General features: G+C 48.5%; 1 pseudogene; it reads left to right on the top strand.

The window, feature by feature from the left end:
* The first annotated feature begins 18,605 nt into the window (after nucleotides 1–18,605).
* On the top strand, nucleotides 18,606–27,090 carry LOC144166728 (uncharacterized; annotated as a pseudogene).
* Nucleotides 27,091–27,319: the final 229 nt, after the last annotated feature.

Here is a 27,319-nt window from a genome sequence, read left to right as displayed (position 1 = left end):
GTGGCTATTGGGTCAAAGTGCTCAACACATAGATGATTTCGTTTCCTACAAGATCCAGCAACCCGAAATAGGTGGTTCAAACTTCCAGAGTACACCGTGTTCCAGCGAAAATAAAGCGCGGTCTTGCTACAGTGACTTGCTGCGGCGGCCACCGGTTGACCCAAAATGGCGGTGCCACCGTATACGTGTCTCCACCCTTGCGGCGGACACGTGGGAATTGAGACACTGCACCAAAGGAGCGGAGTGACAACGCGGTTTTGAAAGACACTGATAAACAGAGAGCAGGGATATAGGGAGAGAGAGCGTCTTGAAAGGAAGAAACTTGGATCGGGTGGGCGGGGAAAGCGGGTGTTCGGTCATCGCAGTGGGGTTGCGTCTTATGTGTTTTCGCATTCGTCGGCGGCTGAATGAATGCTTCAAATTCATGGTCCACCTGCCACCAGAACTTCGACTTGTCACGGTTGGCACGTTCGGGTACTGCTGCCGCGTGGGGCCGTCGAAGGTTAACTCCTGCTCACGAGTACCCGCCTCCTTGCTTGCGCCTGTTCAGCAAGTGGTCTGGCCCACCTGCGGACCTTTGCACATCAAGGAGCGTCAAACGGGATTTCACATCAAAAAAAGGCCGGGAGGAGGCGCACATTTGGTGTAAAAGATGGGACAAACGCCGGTTTATCCGCACCAGGGTCCGTCGTGTGAAACGGACTGCGTGCACCCGAGCGTCATATCATCGGGGTGTTAAAGGAGCCATGAAAAGAAAACACAGGTTTGGTTCATTAAAAAGATTGCCTTGTTATAATCATACTGACATCATTTGTAATGTAAACTTCGCTCAAATAGGCTACATAATTAAAAAAAAGGGAACGGCCATTGACCCACTAGCTCATTTCCCGTAACAGAACCAATGATGTCATACCAGACAGCTCTACGATTGGCGGAGGACGGCAAAAGCAAGCGCAAATTGGGCAGAGCTTATAAGCTTGCCGAACGAGCTATTTGCGCTTACACCCGCCGCGGTGGCTCAGTGGCTAAGGCGTTGCGCTGCTGAGCACGAGGTCGCGGGTTCGATTCCCGGCCGCGGCGGCCGCTTTTCTGATGGAGGCGAAAAGCAAAAACGCCCGTGTGTACGAGATTTCGGCGCACGTTAAAGATCCCCAGCTGGTCAAAATTAATCCGGAGCCCTCCACTACGGCGCGCCTCATCGCCTGCGTTGCGTCGGCGCGTTAAACCCTACAATCAATCAATATTTGCGCTTACATTTAGGGCACATTCTTTTTAAAGCCATAAGAATGGTTGGACAAACAGTGGAAGTTACGAAAGCACACGTAAACATAGAAGTACCGATGCGTACTGCTATTCGTACTGCGCGCACTATGCTTGGTTTAGCTGCGCAGGAGTGCGGGGCTTCGGGGTTGTTTCAGACGACACTGGCCGATTGACGCAAGCGACGAAGTCTTACGTGACCTATTTGTCGAGCGAGCACCATGTTTCACGAAACGATTGTATACATGAACAAAACAAGCTGGGTACAAATACGTTCACAAACAAACCAAGGGCAGAAAACGGCTTGCCGTGGTGTGGTGGCGCCGTCTAGGTTTACTAAAAGTAAACAAGGCCCTGTGATGTCATTGCAGACCACTAAAACGCACGATTTAGAGGGAAAATCAAAATAATAACTTAAATTAATTACTTTAACAGTGAATAAAGCATCGTTTGCATTCGGACAAGCGCTGGTGGCACTATAAAACACGAAATCTTTCGGATAACACAAACTTCTGTTTTTTCTTCATGGCTCCTTTAATGCATTGTTTCTATTCGGAGTTCGCCGAGACCGCGGTGAACCGTCGTACGAAGCGGTTCGTCGCAAGTTCGGGGGATGTTCTTTTCGAAAATTATTTCAGCGCTTTGCATTCCCTCTTGGGCGTAATTTTCAAAACTTTCGGCAGTATTGAGCTCGTACACTATAATGGCAATGTGATCAGAAAATGTGAAGGTGTCTGAGCCAGAATTTGGCTAGGCGTTGACATCGCCTGTTAGGCCTGTTCGGCTTCTTTTGGTCCTTTTATTGGCTTAGCAGGGCGATATACTTTAAATTGGTTTTGGTGCATTGTATGAGTAAAATTTATCACCAAAACCCAGTTGGTATATAAATCAGTAAGATAATGGGGAATATCCCTAAACACCGAATTTGCTCCTAAATGCAGATTCAAACCATAAGTTTCTGTTAGGACAAAACCACAAAAGTACTTGGAGATTCTTACGGGCTACATGTAACAGCCAAAAGGCATTTCGATATCTTCCCGGGTGTGCGAGATATTCACAAGTTGGGGGAAGTTCTAATTGCCGATTTCTATCTGTTGGGATTATTGGTTTTAAACTTTTTTGAAACAATTCATAATTTATTCGCGCTATTCTAGTATTTATTAGATCATGTCGTATAATACGTCCTTCTTACCGAACACGCCGGCTACAACTATAACATACATTAGAGGAGAATTTTCATTAGACATGTATCATCACCGCACAGATTTCACTTACCTTGACATAAAATCAGTGCAGATAAATAGGAAATTGTCGCAACGACGTCCTCTCACCACTGACAAAACGTTGCTGCGTTACAGAAGGCCGACCCTAGCCGAGCTCCGTCACCTCCGACATACGTGTAGTAGCGTGGTGAAGCGAACGACCAGCCTCTGTTGCAGCCGTGAAGAAGTCCAGAAGCCGTAGGCTAACGTAACTGTTTACTTCATAGCGAGAGGTGAGCCGAAGCCAATAAACAATGCCCAGACGGGCGAGGTAACAGTACAGGACTCGAGCAGAGGGTCAGCATTGATTCACTGCTCAAACAGGAATGAAACTACGGCGCTTGGGCGGGGTCTACTTATATCCAAAGCGCTAACGGTCAAGGCAAGCGTTCTCTATAGATTGTGCACACGCCACGAACGTCACATACACACACAACACTCTTTCCAGAGTTCGTGAGCAGTCGGTAGTAGCGGTGCACGCTTTGTCCGAGAGAGTGGAGAGAGGAGGACTCCGCTGCGGACGCGGGGCTTCCGTGTCCTCGGGGCACGTTGAAGCCTGCCTCGTCGGCAACCGCCGAAGTTTGAAACGCGCCGAAAGATAGGCGCCAGAGACCCAGGCTTGTCGAGACGTGCAAGCCTGAGACATCGACACGGGGGGGGGGGGGGGGACGGGCGGCTTGAAAGGCGCACGCAATGTAGGGTTCGCCGCACAGCCGAGGAGTGTTGCAAAAAGTACGGTGGCGGCCCGATTCGTAACAGCTTCTGCGCCGGGGGTCCGAGATCCCGATGGATAAGGGTCTTCAAGCATTGTCCGGAAGGATGCTTTCGAAGTGAAGTGCTCGGCAGACGCTCGACTCTAGGCCTGGGCTGTACGACACCGTGCTGGAACTTCACCGGGCCGGTCACTGGACGAATGGTAGCTTGCCAAGAACGTCTCTGGCGTGGTCTCGCAAACAAAAGAACAACACAGGAAGACACAACCGCATCGCCGGAAAGTGCGAAGACAAATCCACACTGAAGCTCTGCCAGGCTTTTAGTTGCGACAAAATACGCTAACTACACCAGTTATATTTTAGCCTAGCAGTACTTTAGCTAAAACATAAACTTGAAAGGTGACATTTCGCGTGATTGCAAATGTCCTACACAAAAAGAAACGTAATCGTAAAGGGCGACACCTACTTCAGGAAAAGTAATGCAAACGAGAAAGTCAGGCGTCTACAGGCCACTTCTCGCGCTTAGAACTGCGATTCGAGCTATTGTCATTGCCCGAGCTTTCCCCCTTTTGAATCGCAGCTTAAGTGCGCCCGTTCTTTGAAAGCTGCTGCGACCGGTCGAGAGGACACCAACCGTTCTTTTCGACAAAGGTCGAGCGCGCGGAGGAGCAAGCGGGATTTTCCAGCGTTCAAACGACAGGCGCGCACTCCTTGGAGGCGACGTTCCCTTGGCGTGAAGCTAGTTCACGGCTTTGCCCCTCGGCGTGCCCGCACTGAAACACCCGCTACAAGTACGCGCGGAAGTTTCTTCTCTCTCCTCGTTGCTCGCCTTTCCACGAACGCGTTCGGTACGCGAACATCGGAACGCGTTTTCGAAGTTTTCCTTCTCTCCTCTAGGCTAGTCTGTTTCCGACTTCGACTCAGCCACAGGCGACACCGGATTCTCAACGATCTCAGCTGATGTTGGTGTATTGTCGGGAGCATCAGCTGGGAGTGACAAGGGCACGAAGTCTGTTTAGACAACTCGTAAGTTCCAACAGCCCCTATCTGGTCGTCCTCCGGTTGCGTTTTCGGCGACAGCCTCAGCACGCGAAGATTGAAGCGTGTTCCCGTTCTTTCTCACTGTCAGGACTACACTTCATTCAAAGTGCCCTGTCTCAAATGACGGCTCAGCCGCACGCGACACCTGAATTTCTACGAGCTCGACTGGCCGTTGCTCGAGGTCAGCTACCTTAGCTGGTGGCAGGACGGAATCGGCTTGCTCAGTGACGAGACCATCATGACTTCCAACTGAACCGTGCAAACCGTTCGCTGTCTCGACTGCAGGCTTTACCACAACGTCGGTCTTTTCTGAACTGCAGTCCGAAGAAACAACCTCCGTTTCAGCGGACTCGTGTTGCCTTTCGGTAGCCTCATCGTTTACGCATTTCAGTGAAACCTCGCTATCTCACGAAATGTTCATGTTCAGATCGGTAGCCGTTCCCAAGGCCTTCTGCAAATTTGAACCATCTAAACACCTTTCCGAGATCTCCGAAACCAACACAGACACACTTCCGCTCTCAGTGGACTTACGTTGCCCTGTGTCGTGAGCCTCCGGAAAGTCGCTATCTCTGCTATCTCTCTTAGCCACCCTGTCGCGCTTCTGGGCCGCAACGGTCGCTTCCGACTCACGCTCCCGAGCATCTGCTACTGGCAGCGCTCGCACGTGCTTTCCTCGACAACGAGGTCTTTTTCGAGCAACGATTCTAACTCAGGCTTCAATTCTTCCTGCTCGAGTTGAATTTCGTGCTCTAGGTTCTTGTTCTCCCATTGGAGTCTCTCTTTCTCGAGCTTCTTTCTTTCCCTTCGGATTTGCTCGTTCTCGAGGTCGTACCATCACATCTTTTCCTCGTGTTCACGCATTTCTCACTCGCGCTCAGCCTCTGCCTCTGCAGCCTGACGTTTAGCGGTCTCCCTGTCATTCATAAGCTCAATGCACTCCGATAGCTTATCATCGTCAGCCCCAACAGCGAGTATGGCCTGTATCAGCTCTGGGTTTTCTCAGCGCGTCCAAAACATCCAAGCGCAACTCTTTTGCAAGCTCCAACAACTGCGGTTTTTTCAACGCCGTCAAATTCATGGCCGGTCTAGAGTACTGATTTCCCACTGCTCCAAAATTGTTTTGCGCGAATAACCCACGCGACAAAAACAGACGCCCTACCAGCTATCCTCAGAAGCCTGGTAAAACTCAGTGAAGAAAAATCCCGCACTCACCCTTGACCGCCGTGAATTCTGCGAAGTCCGAAGCCGCCTTGACGTCCGTGGTGTTGGTGTTGGATCTCGCACCGCTGGCTCCATGTGTTATAAAGTTGGCATCCGACCGCTGCCAACCAGTTGTTGGGACGTTGTCATCCCACCGCTGCCACCAGTTGTTGCGCGCGAGAAGACTGACCCGAGCCGAGCACGTCGCCTCCGACATACGTGTGGTAGCGTGGTGAAGCAAACGGCCAGCTGCTGTTGCAGCCGTGCAGAAATCCAGAAGCCGTAGGCTAACGTAACTGTCTACTTCATAGCCAGAGGTGAGCCGAAGCCAAAGAACAATGCCCTGACGGGTGAGGTAACAGTACAGGACTCGAGCAGAGTGACAGCATTGATTCACTGCTCAAACAGGAATGAAACTACAGCGCTTGGGCGCGGTCTATTTATACCCAAAGCGCTAACGGTCAAAACAAGCGTTCCCTCTAGATTGTGCACACGCCACGGACGTCACAGATACACACAACACTCTTTCCAGAGTTCGTGAGCCGTCGGAAGTAGCGGCGCACGCTCAGTCCAAGAGAGGGAAGAGAAAGGATTCCGCTGCGGACGCGGGGCTTCCGTGTCCTCGGGGCACGTTGAAGCCTGCCTCGTCGGCAACCGGCGAAGTTTCAAACGCGCCGAAAGATAGGCGCCAGAGACCTAGGCTTGTCGAGACGTGCAAGCATGAGTAACCGAGACAAGGGGGGGGGGGCCTGCTTGAAAGGCGCACGCACTGGGTGCTTCGCCGCACAGCCGAGGAGTGTTGCAGGAAAGTACGGCGGTGGGCCGACTCGTAACAAAATATAACCGCAAAGAACGGAATTAAGAGGAGTTTCTTAACACATCACATCCCGTTGGATGTTCTCCGTGACTGCTTGCTTAAGTTGTCTTGAAGCCGGAAATCAATTCGTGTGGATTTATTGTCTATTTTCAGAGTAAAGCGTTCTTTATATACTTCACACATTTTCATTATTTTCATGCACAAAATTAATAAAACAAATTTTTGTCGGCAAGAGCAGTCCTGACAAGGGGTCTCTCAGTGTTGGGCTTGAAATGCTTTGCTTGACTATAACTTAAAGGTGCCTACTGGGCCGCCTGGGCCGCCGGATACCCACCGGTTTCTTTAAAGGGTACAAGCGTCCCCGTACCGCAGATTGTCTCGACGGTGGAACGAACGCTTGGAGCTTGATCACAAGCAGACGTGGAAGGCTATGTGGGAGGTCCCTCGAACCCCTTCGCGCAGGGTCAGGAACCGCTGGGCACCCACCAGTCAAAAGGGTACAAGCGCCCCCTGTACTGCCTTGGCAGGGGATAAAGGGCTTTGGACCCGCTCTACAACTACGGCATACGTGGGAGGCTGCTTCTCCGTGACTTCAGCCACTGGCCACCCACCAGATCGAAAATGGTAACAGGCGCCTAACTTGCGGGGTTCCTGGAACCCGTAATATCACGCCGGACCGCATCATTGCTTACAAGGAAGTGGTAGGTACTTCGGTACCGCTGTGCACCAACCAGTATAAAATTGGTACAAGCACGTGCTGAACAGGGGATCCAGTGCTTGGGAAGTTACCCGACTTTGTCGGGAAAGGCCCCAGTGGAAGGGGTTTTAACTTTTAAAAACCGCAGCGATGGCTGAGAGGTACAGCACTCGCCTCGTATGTGGCAGGTAGTGGGTTCGAATCCTGGTACCGCCGGACACCCACCGGTTTATTTAAGGGGTACAGGCATCCCTGGTCGAGTGCGGACCCTTGAAAGGAGAATCCACGTCTGAAAAGGTGCCTTTACCCTATCGAGGGGCGCATGACCCTTGTCCATCTGGCGGGGCTCCCGGCCACCATGTCGCGTTGCGCCATTTCCGGGGGTGAAAGAGTCTGGCGGCATGTCCTGCCACAGGCGGTTGCGAATTGAGCGTCCACCGTGGCTGTGGAAGGCACCATGTGAATTCGTGTTCCTTGGTGGCGCCGGGCACTTACCGGTAAAATAGGTACAAGCGACTCCCCGGCCTGGCGCTCGGCCCTAGTGTGGGACTATACAACGCTTGGGAAGTTCACCCGGCTTGCACGGGAAATCACCCCTATGGAAAGGGGCGGCTGCAAAAACGCAGGAACTTTTTTTTTGTTTCCGAGGTGAAATTCTTTTCTTGTTTGCGGGCAAAATGCTGGGCCGCCGCCATGTTAAAGGAAACAAAGCTTACGTCATGTTCGCTATCTGCCTTTTTATCAAAGGCCATGCTTACACAAGTAGTTTGGCGTTGGTCTTGCTTCGTTTTTACCTGAACTGTCTATCGTCGATTTTCTAGGCTGTAGAACTCCCGAAACACAGGTACTTTTGAATCCATAACCGGACTAAAGGCGCTATATTTGGCTCATCTGACCGATTCAGCACTCGCCACCTTCCGTTCAGTCCAGGGCACGCTCACATCCAGTGAAAATTTCTCTGGATGGAGAAGTTTTTTAAGAGTAAACTTTTATTTACTTTCTTCGCAGATTTCAGGAAGGAACTTCGCATTGTTGATTTGTGGCCAACCGGTTGTTAGGCTTTGAAATTTATATATACTGCAATTGCCCATTTCCCGGTGCATATGTCTGTACTAAAGTTTCCATTAATATTTATTGAAAAACACAAAAAAGAAATTCTAGAAATGTGCCGTACGCTTGTGTTAGATACGGTCATTCCTCTTTTTTTTAGGTAAAAGCAGGTGTGTATTGGTTTTTCAAATTTTGTGAAAGTTCCCGTGTTTACCTTCTAAAAATACGCTGGCCTCAGGCTACCATCACTAGTAACTAACTCCCTTAGAAGTTTGCTAGGCGGTACGTGAATACCGCTACCCATTATACCAACATTGCTTGCTCAAACTCTCCCCAAGTGCTTATAGAGAGTTGTTCCCTTGCAACTTGTAATATATTTCTCGCATCTCCAGGCCAAGTTTTGGAACGTGAGAGAGAGAAAAAAAAACGTTTCATTTTTCCGAGGCTTAGTATGAGCGATTGTGTTGCGAAAGCACGGCGTAGTGAGCCTGAGCCCTGTCCATCAGGGCACTCTGTCGCTGGGCGTCCGAGCTTGCGAGGACACGCAGCCAGGGTTGAGTTCGGGCAGGGCGTGGTAGTGTGTGGAGGGCATAGGCCTACTTCGCTTGAGTTTGGCGACATGCAGCGCCCTCTCGTGCCCTGCCAATCAGGGTAGTACCGTGACAAAACAACCCACGGAGATTGGCGTTGGCTAGTCAGCGTGATCGAAGCGGAAGACAGGGACGCAACAAAACGTCATCGTCTATTCTTTGCATCGAAAGAAGCAGGCATGAGGCCAACTTCGATCCAGCATTTTTAAACCACCTTTCCAAGGTTAATATAGGCAGCGAGGGAAGCTTTGTGCAGTTTTTGTATATTGATTTGAGTAAATAATTCTGTATGTGCATTTTATTTTGACCGACTTTTTATCCATTCCTCACGCATTCGCCCAATTCATGTTGGGCCGGATTTCTTCTCCTGAGACACGTGAACTCTGCAACAAGAAATCATAGAACACTGTAAGAATGAGTGAATTTAGGGCACACGTACTTCCCCCATATGTTTTCCATTACGCGTTTTCCCTCTAGTCTTGGCCGACATGCTGCTTAATGTTTTCTCCTCCTACCGTGACCGGACCTTCTTGCTCATCCACCTTCCTCCCCGCCCCTCTTCCTTCGCACTCTTTCTTTCGTGTCGCATGTCCTCCTCCCTCATTTTCCTTGCCTATATCTGTTATACTTTTTTATCTCCTTACTGCTCATCCCACAACTTTTCTATTCTCTCTCCTCCCTTTCTCTCACCTAACATTACCCTCAACATCTCTTTCATTGTCCGTTCACTCTCCATCTCCGTCAGCCTTTCCTTCCAATCATTTTTACGCTCCTCCCCACCTCATTCCAATTCTCCACAACTTGACTCCTCCTATGTGAGTAAGTGAGTAAGTATCAGTAAGTAAAGAAGTGGCATTGTTAATTAAGGCGGACTTAGTATTGCATATAACTGCCAGCAATTGCTCCGCCTAGGCGATGCCGTATTGTATCGATGACACGGAAAGTCACTACCCATTACTTTGTACTCAGGACCGCAGAAAACCCAGCATGAGGCGAGGCTCGTCCCTTCGCGCAATCCAGTGGCTCCCGCGAAACTTTCTGCGGCTCAGGCATGCCGAAGTTGTAGTTTTGGGATATCACAAAAAAGTTCGCCGCCCCGGGTTGTGTTTTGAATGGTAATTGATGTAGTGATCAACGTGATTAGGCACACACTGTACGAGGTTAACGATGGCGATGATGCAAAGCTGACCGTGGACCGCCAAGCCGTTGTACCCGCTGAGGCTGTTCTGACACTCTGGAGTAAACAGCCTTCCGCTCTTCTCAGGCCCTTCGTCCCGGCTGGGGGATGTGGTGTACACCACAGCTGCTCAAAGGGATCGCGTACGTGTGCTTCTGTAGCCGTTTCGCGCCGGACGACGCTTTGAACATCCTAGTAGATAGTAAGTATTCCATCGCTAGCCTTTCAGCATCGTGGTTTCCCACTACACCGACATGTGACGGGATGCACTAGAATTTCACTAACAATACGATATACACGAAATGCGTGAGATGTAAAATTCGCTAGCATGGGCTTTTCCGCACATATACCCCACTACAACAGCTGAAGGCGGCTTGGAATCGCTGAACATTTCGATGGCTTCAACTTCGAAAATGGCAGTTTTCGCAACAGAACTTCAATGACTACACACGCGCGGACCTTATCCGAAGGGACCTCCAAGCCATTCGCCCTGACCCCAGAGTTGCATCCGGCAAGCCACTTCGCCCGCTTCCTTCGAGGGGACTGACTCGAGCTGACCACGCTCTCATCCTTCGTCTGCGAATCGGATGTCACCGCTACGCAGGAATAAGTCACAAGCATGGCTTCACAAGCTAGTTCAACCGCCTGCCCCTCACTGCCCTGCAATAGAGACACGCGCCCATGCATTCTTCGAGTATCCGCAACATTCGCATGCTCGATCAGCACCTAGAAAGTCGTATGTGAACCTGGCACCGCCTTCAGGCACCGCTTGAAACCTGGTCTTCCCGGAATGTTACCCTTCTAATTGGGAAAAAGTGTTCCGTGCCCTGCTGGACTTTTTAAAGGGCACGGGACCCTTGACCCGGTATGATGCTGCCAGTGCTGTCCAAACTGCGCAGCTTGTAAACCATCATCTTTCAATAGCGAAGCTGCTTAGCAAATCGTAATTTTCTGTGTCCGTAGTTTAAAATACCAAGGAAGCGCCAAACGCACGCACATGAGCGCGGGACTCGCGGCGACCGCCCGGGAGTTAACAAATTTAAGAAAATACCTAGCGCTCGTGTATGTGGGCCTCACGACGATCTCCCAGCGTCCTCTACGCTTGTGAAACCAAGCATACCCACGTAGTGAGATTCACCAAGATTGCAGCGGCCGCCCGGCACTTAAAAAAACAAGAAAATGCCGAACGCTCCTCTTTCCGTCACTCGCGGCAACCGCACAGCATCCCCGGCGCGCGTTTTACAAGCCAAGCATACAAACCTAGTGAGATTGGCTAAGACTGGCAAAAAAAGAACTCCAGCGTTCACCGTAATCGTGGCAAACACTTCCTCGGAACAAGGAAGACATATCATAGTGAAGGACCTTCCAAGGTGATGTCCAATGGTTACCACTTCCAAAAAAATGAAAGAAGCTCACACTTATAGCAACAATGATGGAGTAAAGGTCGTTGCGGCAGTGAATAAGAAGCAAATAGGCTGCAATTGTGGGCTTAAACCTTTGTGATCGTGGAGAAGGTTGCGTACAGCTTCGCTACCTTCAAGTCTTACACGTCAGTAGGAGCTTCCTTCTTTTCTTTTTTTTCCCTTCCCATCCTCTTTTCCGCCTATCCTCCTCCTAGAACGGTCGTGATTGAGATTCCGTCAATACAAGAGGCAGTTATCAGCTGGGTCGACTTCTCCGTTCTCTTCCGATGATTATGATGATGATGACGATTGCTAGTGGTGTCCCCTTTGTAGCGGGGTGGTGACGTGTCGTCTTACCAAATAAAATTAATATACCTATGATTTATATACTTCGTTTAACTCTAGCGCTGCTCTTAGGGCAGGCACAAAATTCTTATTAGGCAAAAATACTTTTTTCTGTTTCAGGTGGTAGCTGTCCTAGGCAATATTCCCCTCTCTTCTTTTCGTCCATAAGCATTCTGATCTCCTTTTCGTCGCCTCGACAGCCCGGAAGTTAGCTCCCTCTGTGCTACCCTTGAATCCTACGGCTTCTGGAAACCGATTATTTCCCTCATGTAGATTACAATGTATACACTCGTATTCTAACACTATGTGCCGCAAAGTTTCTGCTTCTTTTCCGCAGACCACAATGTGTATACCTCCCCACAAAGCTCTTAGTTCGCACGCAACCCTGTCAAGCTGGAAAAGCAAACCACTGTCCTTGGAATTATCGTAGAAATGTTCCTTTGCGTTTGATTGATTGATAGTAGGGCTTTACGCGCCGACGCAACGCAGACGATGAGGCGCGCCGTAGTGGAGGGCTCGGGATTAATTTTGACCACCTGGGATCTTTAACGTGTGCCGAAATCTCGTACACACGGGCGTTTTTGCTTTTCGCCTCCATCAGAAAAACGGCGTCTATCTGCCTTGCCTCTTTTTTGGTTAGCCTGGCTGTCTTTAATTCTCCATTGTTCTTTCCTTGTTTCATGGTTAGCCTTTTAGTCTATTTTAGACACTGAGTACCCGCGAGTTTCATGTACAAGTACCTAAAAACTTTAGCTGTCCGCCTGCGTTGATGCATTGCTCTCAACCGCCCCTCAAAACATGTTTTACTCTCATTATCAAGAAGTTCAAACGACACCCAACCCATATCTCCCTGCACTGCTGGAATGTAAGCAAGAGTGTTGGTTCCTGGTCTCACATTTGTGAATGCAGTACCCTGCTTAAAATCAAACGCTCTAGCAAACTTAGGTGTAATGGCCTACCGTTCTCTAGTTCACTTTAAGGCATGCAAGAGCGTCTGATTTTAAGCAGAGTAGTGCATTCACAACTGTGAGGCCCGGACCCAACACTCCTGTTTACATTCCTCTCAGTACTTCATATGTTTGTTATACCCCCACACACCCCTATGCTTCATTTTAGCTGCGTTTCGCTTTCCTGTACCCTTAAGTTGCTCCTAGTGAGTTGTTAGGTAGTTGTCCCCTTCGTTTATCCCCGCTCCTAAATATTTATATTTCTTGACTCCGGGTAATTCGCAATGCTGGAAGAGAGAGAAAGTAAATGTTTAGTGACTAGGAAAAGACGTCGGCCTGAGAATGTGATCTTGGGCCTGCTACCTCCCACCGGGGGGAGGGTACTGGGGATGAAAAGAGGAGGGAATGAATTTTGGAAGGTTTGAGAAATGACAATGAAATCGACAAACAAGCTATGTACTAGCAGTAGAATCAATAAACGTCTCACATACAACGGGGTGCTGAATCAGATGATTACAGTTCACTTTCAGCACATCATTATCGCCCATAAAAAATGTAGACATTATTTCGCAGTCTTAAATTTTTCCGCAGCCTAACACCGAGAATCCAGATTGAGGTCACTAAGAAATATAAGTAGGGCTCTAACGCGAAGGCTTTCTTTCTTGTTGTCAGCCCACATGCCCAAAATCTTGTGTTCGGAGAGAGGACGAGTGTCCAAGAGTAGTAATGCTGCCACAACATTATTCTGCTGACTAGAGTACTTTGAACAGGCACTAAGCAAAAGTCCGAGTCTCGGGAGAACCACACAGATGGTAGTCCGGGGCTGTCCTCGCGTGCGATTGCGTGGAGATATTTCCGGGTCAATGGTACTCCAAGACGCAGCCTGTGCAGCAATGTCTCTTGACTTCTGAGAAGTAGAGGATCATGAGTGAGCCAGAAATTTTTCTCAAGATCGAGCCTGTGAAGCCCTTCATGTCGATTCTGCGAATCAGACGAATGCAAGGCTGCATCTTTTTTACGGGTTCGGTAGGGTATCGCGTTAGCATATTGCCTTGTGATGGATATAGCGAAGAGAGTTCCATTGTAGTGTGCCTGCTGTGCTTCTGCATCCGCCAACTCATTTCCAGCGATGCCACAGTGACGTGGTACCCCCTGACGCACAATCGTGTGGCCTTTTTACTCGATTGTTTAAACAGGATAGTGACATCAGTGGTCTGCTGATCATATGCGCCATGCTTAACTGGGTAGCTTACTACCTGATGCGCTGGTTTGCAGTCACGAATGATAGTTCACTGCTGCGGTGATTCACAAGAAATAGTGCGACCAGTTCTGCTGCGCAAGGCGGCGTCATGTGAGCAATCTGGAATCGTTGGATCATTTCCTTCCCAGGCATAACCACTGCAGCTGCCGACGAAGACCCCGTGACCAAGCCTTCAACGAAAACATGCGGCGCCTCCCCGGGCATTTTACTGGCGTAAAAAAGTGAAAGTTGTCCTAAGACGGAAGACGTCATTCGAGATTTTTTTATCGATTCCAGGAATCGATTACCGCACCTGTAGAGGAGGTAGGATCCACACAGGCACTTCCTCGATTTTTGCGAGGGCAAATCTGGGGGGCATCAAATGTTTGTGCACCAAAATACTGCGGGAGGAGTTTAAAGTATTTCCCAAGACAGTGTCAATATCCGCCTATGCGGATGATATATGCATTTGAACATCAAGTGTAACGTGACTTCTTGTGCAAACACGACTTTAGAAAGTAATATCTGCCAATTTCACGTACCGGTGCTGCCAGACTCGAAATTGCAACGTTGAGAAGTGTAAGATTGGCATTTACCTGAAAACCCACGATCTGCTACCCGGTAAAGATCGAAAGGGCTGTTATCGCATGTGTCACGCGTTACAAATTCATCGGTATGACAAGTGTTTGAGATCTGTCATTTTCAAATTATGTACTAGGAAGGAAGTTGCACACTTGCACCCACGTCCTTCAGCATATGGCAAGGAAATCATGGGGCCCATCGGTTTTGTCACGGTTGAGCCTTTACCAGGACCTCTTTATTGGCAATTAACAATACACTGCCCCTATACTTTGTACCCTTCGGTGATCGTCACTACGCGTGCGTCAAAGCAAACAGGCAAAGGCCCTACGTATCACTTTGGTGTTGGCTCGATGCACATCAACATGTCGAACGATCGCAGAAGCGCGAGCCTCCCAGTTCACGTATACCTCGCGCAAGAACCTCATCGTGTGCTCCACAGACTGGTGACAAGACATGAGTGTCATCCACTGTGGAGTGTTTTCAAGGACCGCCATGCTTGATTGACACTGCGTCAGTGCTATTCTCTTTAAAACTATTACTCACGATTTTTCTGTGCTGAATTGTAACCAAAGGTCTGTGGCTTCCTGACCACTAATATTTATGAGCCGTTGCATATCGGTTGAAATATCAGCTGAGATAACAATGTCGTCCGCATATAAAATTCCCGAAATACGCTAATTTACCACTTCGCCTTGCAACATATGTGTTAGGTTGAACACTAATTGACATTAGTCTCTTTTGAGTTTTTCTAACTCCGACATGTAAAGCATAAAGAGTATTGGGCTCAAACGGCGTCCCTGTTTCAGTCCCTGATGGGGGTTGACCTGCTGTGCGCATTTGTGCCCTTTCCATGTTCAGAGCACTCTAATATATTTATAGATTGTTATAAGGAACTGAATTGATTGATTGATTGATTGATTGCATGGTTTAACGCGCCGACGCAACGCAGGCGATGAGGCGCGCCGTAGTGGAGGGCTCCGGATTAATTTTGACTACCTGGGGATCTTTAATGTGCGCTGAAATCTCGTACATACGGTCGTTTTTACTTTTCGCCTTCATCAGAAAAGCGGCCGCCGCGGCCGGGAATCGAACCCGCGACCTTGTGCTCAGCAGGGAACTGAATTAACTAGTCATCTAGTCCCTTGAGTTTCAACATTCTCTGCAGCAGTGCTCTGTTTAAGTTGTCATTTGCTCCTTTAATATCCAAGAACAAAAGTCATAATGGTTTATTCAGAGTTTCTGCATTTTTAATGCACTGTGTTATCACGAACAAGTTACCATCCAAGTGCCTGCCATGTCTAAAAGCATTATGCAGTTCCCCAATGGTTTCATTTTCTTCTATCCATGCTTGAATTTCTGATTTTATCGCCTGCAATATGAATGCATACCCCACTGACGTTACAAAAAGTGGTCTTTATGAAACAATACTAGGTTTGTTGGCTCGGCCTTTATATATTAAATTTATCCTCCTTTCCTGCCAATCCTCCAGTATTTGTTTAGTTTGTATCACCTTATTTATTGCCCTCATAAGCGATGCCTTACTTTTCGGTCCAAGCTGGTTTACAGCTATATTTGTATTCCTTCCGGGCCCACTGCTGTTTGGGGGTGGGGAACTTTTTGCTCTGCTTTTTTTCTAGACAAGGTTGCTCAAACTTATTTTCATTTCCGCAATCTTCTGGGGCGCTGATTTTATCGGTGCATGCATCCCTACCTCCATTACCCTAAACTTCTCACTAATCACTGAATGAATATGCGCCAACGCCTGCTCTTCTTCTAAATGTTGCTCCTCGTCAACAATCAAGAATATTTTGATGGATATCGTTTTCGAGCCTAGTGATTTTACACGGTTGCAAAGCTTGTTAGATGCGCTTTGTCGATCTTCCATATTTCTGCCATTTATTCTTCGCGTTTTCTGGTTTATCACGGCTTGCACGATTTTCTGAACTTTAGTTTTTTTCGCCGGTGGATATCCCATTTTTCGTGCACAACCTCCCATCCGACACCAGTTCTTTTTACCTCTCGATGTTGTCTCGATGCTTTTTTTTGCCATTCAATTGCCTCTTTTATGTCCCTATTCCACCAGCTTCTCGGCTTTCTCTTTCCTTCCATGAGATCCTTTGCTTGGGTTCATTCATCTTATACTTTGAACGCGATCATTTCGTCATAATCCCAATCTTATTGATTTCGTCTTCCATCATATCAGCGATTTTCATTAACTGTTCATTGTGCAAGGTAGTTCATCCGCTTGTAGCGATTTATAGATTTGTCCGGGTTGCGTCTCCAAAGGACAAGCTAAGTCGCTTGGGATCGCTTCCTAAGCTCTGTGTTTCGCTTACATCAGGCCTCATTACCTGCAACCTTTTGCATACAGACTCGGAGATAAGACAGCCTATGCTGGACTGTATACTACCACTTTCCCACTTTGTTCATCCGTGACACTTCTTTCCTGTGTTTCCTATTATTAGCCAGTTTTCCTGGCATCGATCTATCCATAGAGAACCATTGTGATTTGTTTATCCATTCAAGTATATTATGTGAACAGTCATCTCGAACTTAGATTATTTTACCCGAATCTTTGAACTCGTTTATATCTCTTTTCAAACAGTTTACCGTTTTCTCATTTTTCTACTTAGCTCTGCTTCTGGTCCACAGATACACAACTCCTAATCATGTATTTCTCCCGCTATGGTGCCCTTAACCCACACATGCTATTTACAGCTTTCATGAACTCTCTGCCAGCCGGTCCTGTGTGTTAAGCATGCCAACGCCTCCAGCCTATCTTCATTCCTGCAGTCCTGTCAGATCTTGCCCAAACATAATTGTCAATGACAGGTTGGGCTTCTGGGTCTAGGAGGTCAGTCCCGGCTAAGGCGTACACGTTTGTTCCTTCCCGTTCAAGATGGTTCTGAATTTACACCCACTTAGCAGGCTTTCCGCCTGTTTGAATATTTGTTTAGGTGATTAAGTATTTATTGCACTGGTTTTTCCATTTCGGTTTGCACTTATGGGGTTTATTTCGGTCTCTGAAAAAATTGCTCGCTCTATCGTTCCCACTTTAATTGCCTTTGTCTGCATTATCAGCTATATCTATAGGAACGTCGGTTATCTAGGCTCGGCTGCCTGCCAGCGTTGGGTTTGCATATGTCCCTCGCTTTCCATCTCGCCTAATTTGCGTTCGTTAGCTTCGCGGAGCCCCCTAAAAAAGGCTACCGTTCTGCAACCTATGCGCCACCCCACCTTGATTCCTAGCTTGAAGCTGAATTGAATCCCGTCCACTGGAAAGTTTGCCTATGTCCAATGCTGCCCAGTACCCTGTTCGCGTCTATCACTTAAAACCATGATTCCCTGCCGCGCCTCTAGGTCTCTATGGTTGCAGCGAGTGCTGCCCGTTCAGTGTGCACGCCATGCTTTGTCATCTCCGGCATGGTGCAGACTGAAATCAGCATATTTGGGGCCATCACACGCAGGTCGTTGAATTTACCCCCTTCGTTATCTCCTGGCCAATATAGCAACTATCTGGTAGAGCAACTCTCTCTCTCTCTCTCTCTCTCTCTCTCTCTCTCTCTCTCTCTCTCTCTCTCTCTCTCTCTCGCACTCGCTTCCCGTAGGTGAAGCCACATGGTTCACTCTGGCAGCCCAGAAAACATTCAAAGTGGGTATCACAAAAGCCGCTGCATGCACCCCTCATGTTGCATAAACAGAGCCATCCGCATATATGTACTAGGTGCGCCGTATTCTCGTTTCACATTATCTAGCACCGATGACTTTGCTTTGGCCACAGGTGTACAACGCTTTCAGTCGATGCCAGGGATTGTCAGTGCACATTTCCCGCTCTCGTATAATCAAGGTGGGTCAAAAGAAGCCTTGTTCCTGGCCATGGGGGGCACGACCCCCTGGAGTACTTAGGGTTGCATGTGCGCAATAGTCGAAACTTTATCGGAGGTGCCGCAGTAACGCCAATCAAGCGTTGGCATCTCCGATCCTAAAGACTTGCACAAACAATAGTTGAAAGGCCTGGAGGCGGAGAGGTAGAGACGGCGACTCTTGGAGCATCTTGTTGTTTCCCGCTCCCCCAAAAATGCCTCGAGAGAGTCTAATTTCGTTCAGGTACGATGCTTTACACCTTCATATTGAGTCTCTGAAGGCAATATTAGAGGTCACTTATACGGCATAGGGTTCAATCCCAGGTCTTCACGCAACTTAACCATGGGGGGTTAATTTTCCCATGTCACATCGGTAATTTTCTGCAATGCATTCAATGTAAAAACTACGCATGAAACCATGGAGCTTACAGACTTTCGCAAGAGCAGCGCGTGGTCCAGCACCATCGGGAGAAATCGTGCGTGAGTAGCTTCACAAATAAAAATGTCATTCAAGTCTATGCTCAAACGTCTCGATCTTTGCCGCAACTAAAGGAAACAAGACCAAAATGTTGCTTTTTCGCTGCGAGCGTGATCCCTACTAACGAAAGGGACAATTTTACGAAGAACACAGTACGTACAGATATTACGCGTAACTGCATCTGTCTGGTAACCAGTGATCCAGACGGAGGTGTCATGCACTTACATTCGTACGGGCTGTTTTATTTCTTGTCAGTGTATTAGGCAATGTAACCACGGTGACGGGAAAAAAGATGTGCTGCAGAACAGTCCCATGGGTGCGCCTCGAACTACACTTTTATGTGAGCTGGAAACATTTCCTTTGCGCACCTGCATGAAGCGATCGAACAAGGAAGCTCGAACGAAGCAGAGGAGGTGTCTTGTCACACCCATGTCTTGGAAATGACCCAGAATGAACCTTGGCAGCACATGGTTTTAAGCTGTAGACACATCAAAAAGCAGAGCTACAGCTGACAAGCCGCACACTCTATTATGTTCCAAGTGGCTGACCAGGCCCAGTACACTATGATGGTGCTGAGACGCTGGCCGAAGCCAATCATATAGGCGGGGAGCTTCTTCCAATGCTCAAGCCACCACGTCCACCAGGCGCAAACAACTGTTTCCATGAATTTTGAGTGAGTGACCCAGGCCTGTATGATGTGGTATCTGCTGGATCCCTCATAGGTTTAAAGACCCGAACCACCCAGGCCAGTTTCTGGAATGACGGAGTGTCTTGTGGCGCCAAAAAGAAGTTAACGAAGTCAAAGGGCCGTGCTTAGACTCAAACGGGAAGTTAAGCAGCACGTGGTTCCTAATTTCACCAGGGCAGGCTGCGCACCATATCTGCAAGCTGCCGAGGGCTGTTCGAAGCTACCCAGCCGTTAATGGGGCATCCACTGCTGCAGCTCAGGGCCAATAAAATGTGGTTGATTTTTTATATGCACAGCCGCCCAATTGCGGTGAAGCGCAAGCCACGATTGGTGATGTAGAAGATGCGCATACATCCGCAAACTCCTTGGCGTGATAACGTCCAGACTTCGCTCAAGGCCATAGCCAGGAAGGAATTGACTCGATGAGTCTCACCAAAAAGGGAGTTCACCTCTCGCCAGATATGTGGCAATGCAGTAAATACGCCTAGCATTGTGCAAAATGCCGCACATTTTTCTCGACAGAGTTCGCTTGCGTAACGCCGAATTCAGCCTGCTGAGAGCCGTCTTCAATGCGAAATCTTTCTTCATTGTGAGCAGATGATCCGCCTTTCCGGCTTCGCGCATATGTTTATAAGCTTTTATGGGGAATCCGGGATATGCTTCGGCAGTCTCGGAAGCATGATCAATTTCTCCTTACTTTCTTTCATTCCGTTGAATAAGTCGCCAGAAGTTTAGTTTAATTACTGTATACTTGTCCCAACTGCCAACTTGGCCAATCTCAAAAGCACGTAGGTGTGAGCCTGCTGCGCCAACAAAAAATAGTGTAGGGATCAATGCTGTTTCTTGGGCGAAGCTGTACAAGGGCTGACCTCTGTCATGCCGTCGCAGCGTGGTGGACGAGCGGCTTGCAGGGGAGTTGCCTCCGTTTCGACGATGAAGAGCCAAGAGCAAACTTTACTTGAATAATGCATGACGAGTAGAGAACAACGATGATACAAGTAGAAAGCAGCACACTGGCGTGCTTACAATATGAGAACTCGAAGGGGCAGATGACACGTTCTCCACGGTGACCCAGGACGGACTGACCGACTTGCGAAGGGCAAGCATCTACAACTAGAATTCCCAACGGTCAGCAGGCGTTTACCGTGTTCCGCATGGCACCAAAAGTCCAAACACACAAAACACCCTCCACAGGTCCTGTTATAGAGGCCGGTGTACGCTGCGTTGAAGAGAGGGGAAAAGGGGGATTCCAACGCACGTTCGCCGTTTGCAGGATTTTTGGAGCACGCCGCGCTCGTGTCCGTGACTCAAAGACGGCCCGAGGGGCGCTCGCCAGCGGGTGTCTGACTTCGTTGAAGCCTGTTTGATGGCTTCACCGCCACACAGATCTTTCCTGCAGTACATAAAAGTTGACCAGCGTAGTACGCGTGCCCAGAGTAACGCCAAAACAATTCATGCTGAATCGTAACACTGCCAATTCGGTCTAGTGCTATGCTCCTCCCTTTCCGAATGTCACTGGAATGCGCTGTCAAGTCAATCACACTCATAGCAGTCGGGGGTCTGAGAACGCTAGAAGGCCATAATTTGCAAGGCAAAAGTTCAAGTTGTCAATGACATTGCTAAGTCTTTTCTCGAGAGTCTGTCAATTTATCTGCCCACTGTGAATGGTCTGCTTTGAACTCTCCGCATTTATGATTGAATCTGTGGTTATGGGACCTTCCTACGGAATCAATTTGTTGTCTACCTAGCCGCGAGTATTTTAACCTTGGGTAGAACACGTGATCTAGGCTGATATCGAAGTTAGTCAAGTAACTTATTTTTAAATTTGTGTACAACAGGCAAAATACGCATATATGAAAGTCATTCACGAAGCTATTACGAGCCTTACCGGGCTGTCGACAATGGCAGGCGTATTTGTAGGGAGCGTACATGTTGTTGTCATTGCGATTTCTGTGCTGAGAAATAGAGCAGCCTTCTCCAAGTCCAGGGCGTCGTTGGCAAGTTCCGGTGAATTTACCTGCCCTTGGGTTCCATGGCTCACCTTCTAACATACAGCAGTAATTCCTAATGTCTGTGCATTCATAGCTTGCTTGGCATTGTCGACCTATAATGGTAGCTTCCTGCAAAAACCCAAGTAATGAGTATCAAAACAATGAGTTTTAATCGTTTATAGAGCAGGAAGTTTTCTTTGTAATTTTCTGCAAGATTCACTTTCCCCGACGAGCATCCCCTGCGCATGCACAGCATAAAAACAGAATCGCCTTTGGCCTAACATGGCACGCTATCGCTGCTGCGGCTCTTCTAGCACATTTTATTTTTCGGAGCCGCTATACCGCGGATACCATGGCACTAATGTCATGTCTAAAATTCCTGGACTTGTATCAAACACTATGCCACAGCTCCCGTCGCTCGTATCACTGCACCCCTCACGTGCTAGTTCCAGCCTTCAAATCGCGTTGTCTGCGGACGTTAACAGCCATCCTACGATGGCCTTTAGCGTTGCTCTAGGACACTCCATGAAAAGGCGTACAGTGTTGCCGATTTTGTGACAGGCTTCGCCTCCCGCTACACGCAGAACATGTTATTTTTCGCAGCGCAACTAGCTACGATATTTGAGAATGGCATACTTCTTGGCGGGAGCCTTAACTCGAGGGTCATCGGTGTACACGTACACTAACGTTAATCATTTAGTTTCTCTAAGCAACGTAAACTAAGACTGACGCTGCAGCCCATAAACCCCAATGAAATTCGTAAAGGAAAATAAATGCGATGAGAGTTTCTTCGATAACGCTGTGATGACTCGAGTTTTAAAAAGACATCCGCGTCGTGTCATTTATACCTGTTTCTGATAAAGCTGTCCAGCTTTACCTGTCAGCCTTGTGGCTGATTTTGAGGTAGAGGTCAGATTTCTCTTAATAGGAAGTTACTCCCCCTTGCGCGTTTTCCTTAAACTAGTGGATTTATACTGCGTTGCAGCGCTCAATTAAGAAAAACAGTTCAAAGGACGGGACACGAGTGAAAACAGACAGGGGCGGGCGCTGACTGACGACTGAAGTTTAATGAAAGAAACAGAGATATAAAAAGTAAAAAACGATGGATGTGGAAAACAAGAATGACAACATCATATCATGAAAAACTAAAATTGCTGTTCCGTGGTATCACCCACGACAGTCACACCACCTAAATAGTTAATCTCTTTAGCATGCAGAGCGATTGATGGCATGCTGACGCAAGAGTTTCCCATTTTGTAGATAGTAAATGCCTCCGAAGTTCTACGTGAGCGCTGGTCCGGGTGTCTGCTCACTATCGAGGTGTGGTCGAGCTTCGGTGAGCATTTATGCTTCCCGCAATGGATTGCCAGATTGCTCCCTTGAAACTTCTTGAGCGAGTTTGCATGCTCGCATAGGCGGTCATTAATACAACGGCCCGTCTGCCCTACGTACGACTTGTCGCAGGACAGAGGGACGTTGTACACAACACCTTTCCTGCATCCCGTGTAGGCATTTGTATGCCTAACCACACAGCGACCAAAACTTTGGTCACCGCTGTTCACCTTTCTGCAGAGCCGGGAAAGCTTGTTGGGGGCCGAGAACACCACTCGTACGCTACACTTTCTTCCCGTTTTCATCCGCTTGTGGGAAACACCATGCAGGTATGGAATGATGGCAGTTCCTTCCTTTTCTCTGTTCGGGTTCTTCTCCGGCCTACCCTCGCGGATTTCCTTTAGAAAAATTCCGGAAAGGCTCTTGATTAGACAGTCTGGGAAGCCCGCCGTCTTCAGTCGCGATTCTTGGTCTTTGAAGCTCTCTGGGGCAAGGTGGTGGCAACTTCTCTGGAGAACATTCTGCAAGGCACCTTGAGCAATTCCCCGCTTGACCTCCTTTGAATGAGCCGACAAGAACGGCAGTAGGCTTTTCTGCGAACGGGGGGAGTACTGCCAACAGACGTGTTGTGCGTGAAGGCGGAGCTTTAAGTCCAAAAATCGAAGCTCTGAGTTGACCGGAAGTTCTCTCGTTAATACCAGCCCGCTCAAGGCCGACTCGAAGATGCCGCAAATATGGTCAACCTTTTGCTCAGACGTCAGACCTTCCGGACTTTCGTACATGACCAAGAAATCGTCGACGTCTCTAAAAACCTTGGTGACTGGGGTGACACGCAACTCGTCATTCAGCTTCCTGGGCCAGGAGAAGGTCACTCAGCAACGGAGCCAGGCAGGGTTCAATATAAACGCCGGACTTCGGCGCATACAGATTCCCTTGAAATTCCACAAATGAGGAGTCAAGGTAGAAGGCCAATCGGCCAACACTTGTGCTGCAATGGTTCTGGAACCTCACAGATCCGTAGGGGTCAATGCTGGTGCTTACGGACTGCAGTATTTGCGGATGTGGCAGGGAGTAGAATAAATCCTTAATGTCAATTGAAAACGCGCTCACGCCTACCGGTTCAGCCGCTTTCAGGTACTCGGAGACCTCAACAAGGCTCCGAATGAGAAAAGGATCATAAACCTTGAGCACCGGCAAGGAACGTTGTAAGTACGCACCCAAGCACCGCTGCCAGGCTCCACGCTCAAACTATGGCCCTGAAAGGGCACTCTATCTTGTGCGTTTTTGTCGTGAAAAATGGCGTGCGGCTCAATGCCTTGATGTTTTTTACATAACTGGCGAGTCCCGTTAGTCCAGCGCTTTCGCATAATTTCACGGCCTTTGCCCGGACCGTCCCTGGGATACGGTCTGTAACTCTGCGGAGGTTGTCTGCTATAGCGGTTTCAGCCTTGAGGTGATACGTGTCGGCTTTGAGCACAACAAATCCTCCTTCCTTGTCCGACTGCGTGAGCCTAAGTCCCTCCTTGCGAAGCCCACGCGCCACTTTGTCCCCGTTGACTCTCCCTCTGCTTTTTCCGCTGCTTGGGAGCGCATCAATTCCTCCCGAAATACATCGGTCCACTTCTCCTTCTTTTGCTTTTGAAGCAACAGTTCGGACGAGCGCCACCATGCGAGTGCGATCCATTGTATGTTCAAAACAGAATTTCGGCCCGAGCTGCAAAATGCTCTGTGCATGCTCAGGGACGATGGCGTCTCCGACGACGTGAATCTGACCGCTTGCCTTGTGTGAGGGAGCCTTCTTCGGAAGTCTGGACAAAATCATTTGCCAAAGAAGCTCGGTTGTCTGCTCAGCGGTGCGCAGTTCTTGCAAGAAGCGGGAATCGTGGCGTCCGACGGGGATTGCCTCGACACAGGCCACGAGAAGGCAATCCCTTAGTAGCCGAACTTCCCTGCACGCTGCTTCACGCAGTGCGGGGCACAGTTTGGTGCCCAATCCTCGGGACAGTGGTACGGGTCTAGCCACGCAGGCCACGGCAGGTGGAATGGAGGAGTGCCTGATTGAGAAGGCGAGCAGGCGAGCCCTACAAGAAGCAGCAATTGGAAATTTGTGCAAAACCGAGGGTAACGAAGAAAATGTGACGAATAGCCCATGCCGGTCGAAACATACTGAACGAGAGTGCGAAGCTGGGCGAGTCAGTAGGAATCCATATAATAAAAACAGCGCAAAGGACGGGACACGAGTGAAAATAGACAGGGACGGGCGCTGACTGACGACTGAAGTTTAATGAAAGAAGCAGATACATATAAAGAATGACCAGCTGCGAGGCTGGTCATTCTATGCAGAGTGCGCTCCAAAGGTCACCAGCGGCCAGTGGTTTTAGAGAGCAAACGGTGTACAGAAAATAAAAAAAATCGTCTCCGGGCGCAATCTCCAATTTAAAAGGTTCCAATTTAAACAATGGAGGGTTTCTTTAGATGAAGAACAGCTCACACTGGGGAATATGGTTTTTCATACATTCCTACGAACCAGCTTCCTCGGTTACGAATCGGGGCATTTTAGTAGCCACCCAGAACACAGATCCGTACTCCTGAGACAATGTCAGAAGCCAGTAGTGTATAATATCGCGGCGTTGAAGTGAGGGATAGATTTACAAATTGACTGAATTTACAAAGAAATTGACAAGTAATTACAACAAAGCGGCGGCAGCGGAGGCAGCTTCAAGGTCCCAAAAACCACTTGCCCCAGAACTAATATGAGTGTACTCCTCTTCCTCGCCGTAGTCATGCTTCAATTGGCTTCTGGTCGGCGCATGGTACGTACCCGTAGAGAAGAGAAGAGGTTGGGCATGATCGATTACCTTCAACGACGAAATAGAGATAAGCAGGTTTTTTGTAGATTCAAGAGCTTCTACATGATCCCCGGAAGCGAAAGCACCATGCTGGTGAAAACGAAGAAACAAGCTCACGAGCAAGCTGCGTCTCCAGAGTGGTGGGGCTACATTTGTGATAAACGTACAAGTATACGCAAAGACGATGGCCAGGGCCCAAGTGGACCAATTTCATAGGTTGGGAGAGCATAGGGGCCGGTAAAGTATAGGGGCCGGTAAAGCGGGACAACCGTTTTCGGATAGCCCTGCGAGGCATTGGACTTGTAAAGTTTGTAAATAGGTCCCTCATTACCAATTCAAATATGTGGTATAATGCAAATTTCTCTGTAATACAAATATATTTTCCCACCAAGTGAAATTGTAATGAGTGATGTACTGCCAAATTCTCAGAATAAAAAAACCCCTTCGCAGTTTACATGGTCCGCTTACGGGGGACTCAACTGATCTCATTCGTATGGAACGTACTAATTCATGATCCACGGGCTCAAAAAGAATCGTTCATAAGTACAAAAGGTTTTATCAAATCATAGAAATGTTGCTAACGGCCCAGTTTGCTTACTTTAGAAGTATATGGGCACGGCAGCACTGCGAAAGCAATGTCGCCTAATCTGCGGCTTCTGTTGCTCGAACAGGTTTTCTTCGTCTGCGCATCCTACAAGCAGGGGCATCCAGCACATGCGTGGCCCTACCAGCTGCTGACGCCGCTGTTATCGACCACGGACACATCGTCGACGCTGCCCTCGAGCGCAGCCACCATGGAACGTGCATCGAGCGGTTCTTCGTGGAACCTATAAACTTGGACCCCCAGCCAGCAGCGTTCAGGGGGCACGGCAGCACTGCAAAAGCAATGTCGACTAATCTGCGGCTTCTGTTGCTCGAACAGGTCAGTTTCTACTCATAATACTGTTATAAAACTGACAACAGAATTGTTGTGCTGCCGTGCCCAAGTGTACTGTTCTCTGGATTTTCCTCTTTGTGCCTGCTATTGTCTGGGGACGTTGAACTCAACCCAGGTCCTGATGTGAAAGCCCTCCTAAAGGAACTGTCGGTTGGGCAGAAGACAATTCAAGCAGACCTGAGCGCTCTAGGAGAAAGAATGACTAAAATGGAAGACGCCCTTCAAAAAATCAAAGACCAGGGTAAAAAAATAGGCCAACTAACGAAAACTGTCACGAACCTTAACGCGACACTATCAAGACAAGAAGAAAGGCTAATAAGCTTAGAGGACAGGAGTCGGCGGAATAATCTTTTGGTCTTTGGGGTTGAGAAGGCGAGGCAGAAACCACAGAAGACCTGGAACAAATGGTACTGCAGGACATTTTTGTTCGCACACTTGGTGTCGAACTAAAAACGGTTGAACGGATCCACAGAATCGGCCGAAAAGGGGGTAGTTCGCCGCGTCCGGTCATTATGAAGTTGTACGACTCCCGAGAGAAGATAACAGTTTACGAAAATTGCAACAAGCTAAAAGGCAGCACTATATCTGTTGGGGACGACTTTTGCAAGGAAACTCTAGCCAAGCGTAAGCTATTATGGGAATCCGGAAAAGAAGAAAGAGAGGCCGGAAAACGCATGCATCGGAATTACGATAAGTTGGTCATCGACAAAGACGTGTATTCCTGAGACTACGACAAAAATTGTCGAGTTAAGCTTAAGCATACAAAGGAAAAACCACGTCGTTCTGACGACGATGACTGATGCCATTCGCAGTCAAATGCATGCAGCCTTCGCTTAATTATTTTAAATGCTCGGAGC

Source organism: Haemaphysalis longicornis, unplaced genomic scaffold (assembly GCF_048455015.1).
Source record: "Haemaphysalis longicornis isolate Haplotype H1 unplaced genomic scaffold, Haemaphysalis longicornis Haplotype H1 scaffold_189, whole genome shotgun sequence".
In the NCBI taxonomy this organism is placed as follows: domain Eukaryota; kingdom Metazoa; phylum Arthropoda; class Arachnida; order Ixodida; family Ixodidae; genus Haemaphysalis; species Haemaphysalis longicornis.
Note: the sequence above shows the minus strand (reverse complement) of the source record. Positions and strands in the feature narration are given on the sequence as shown.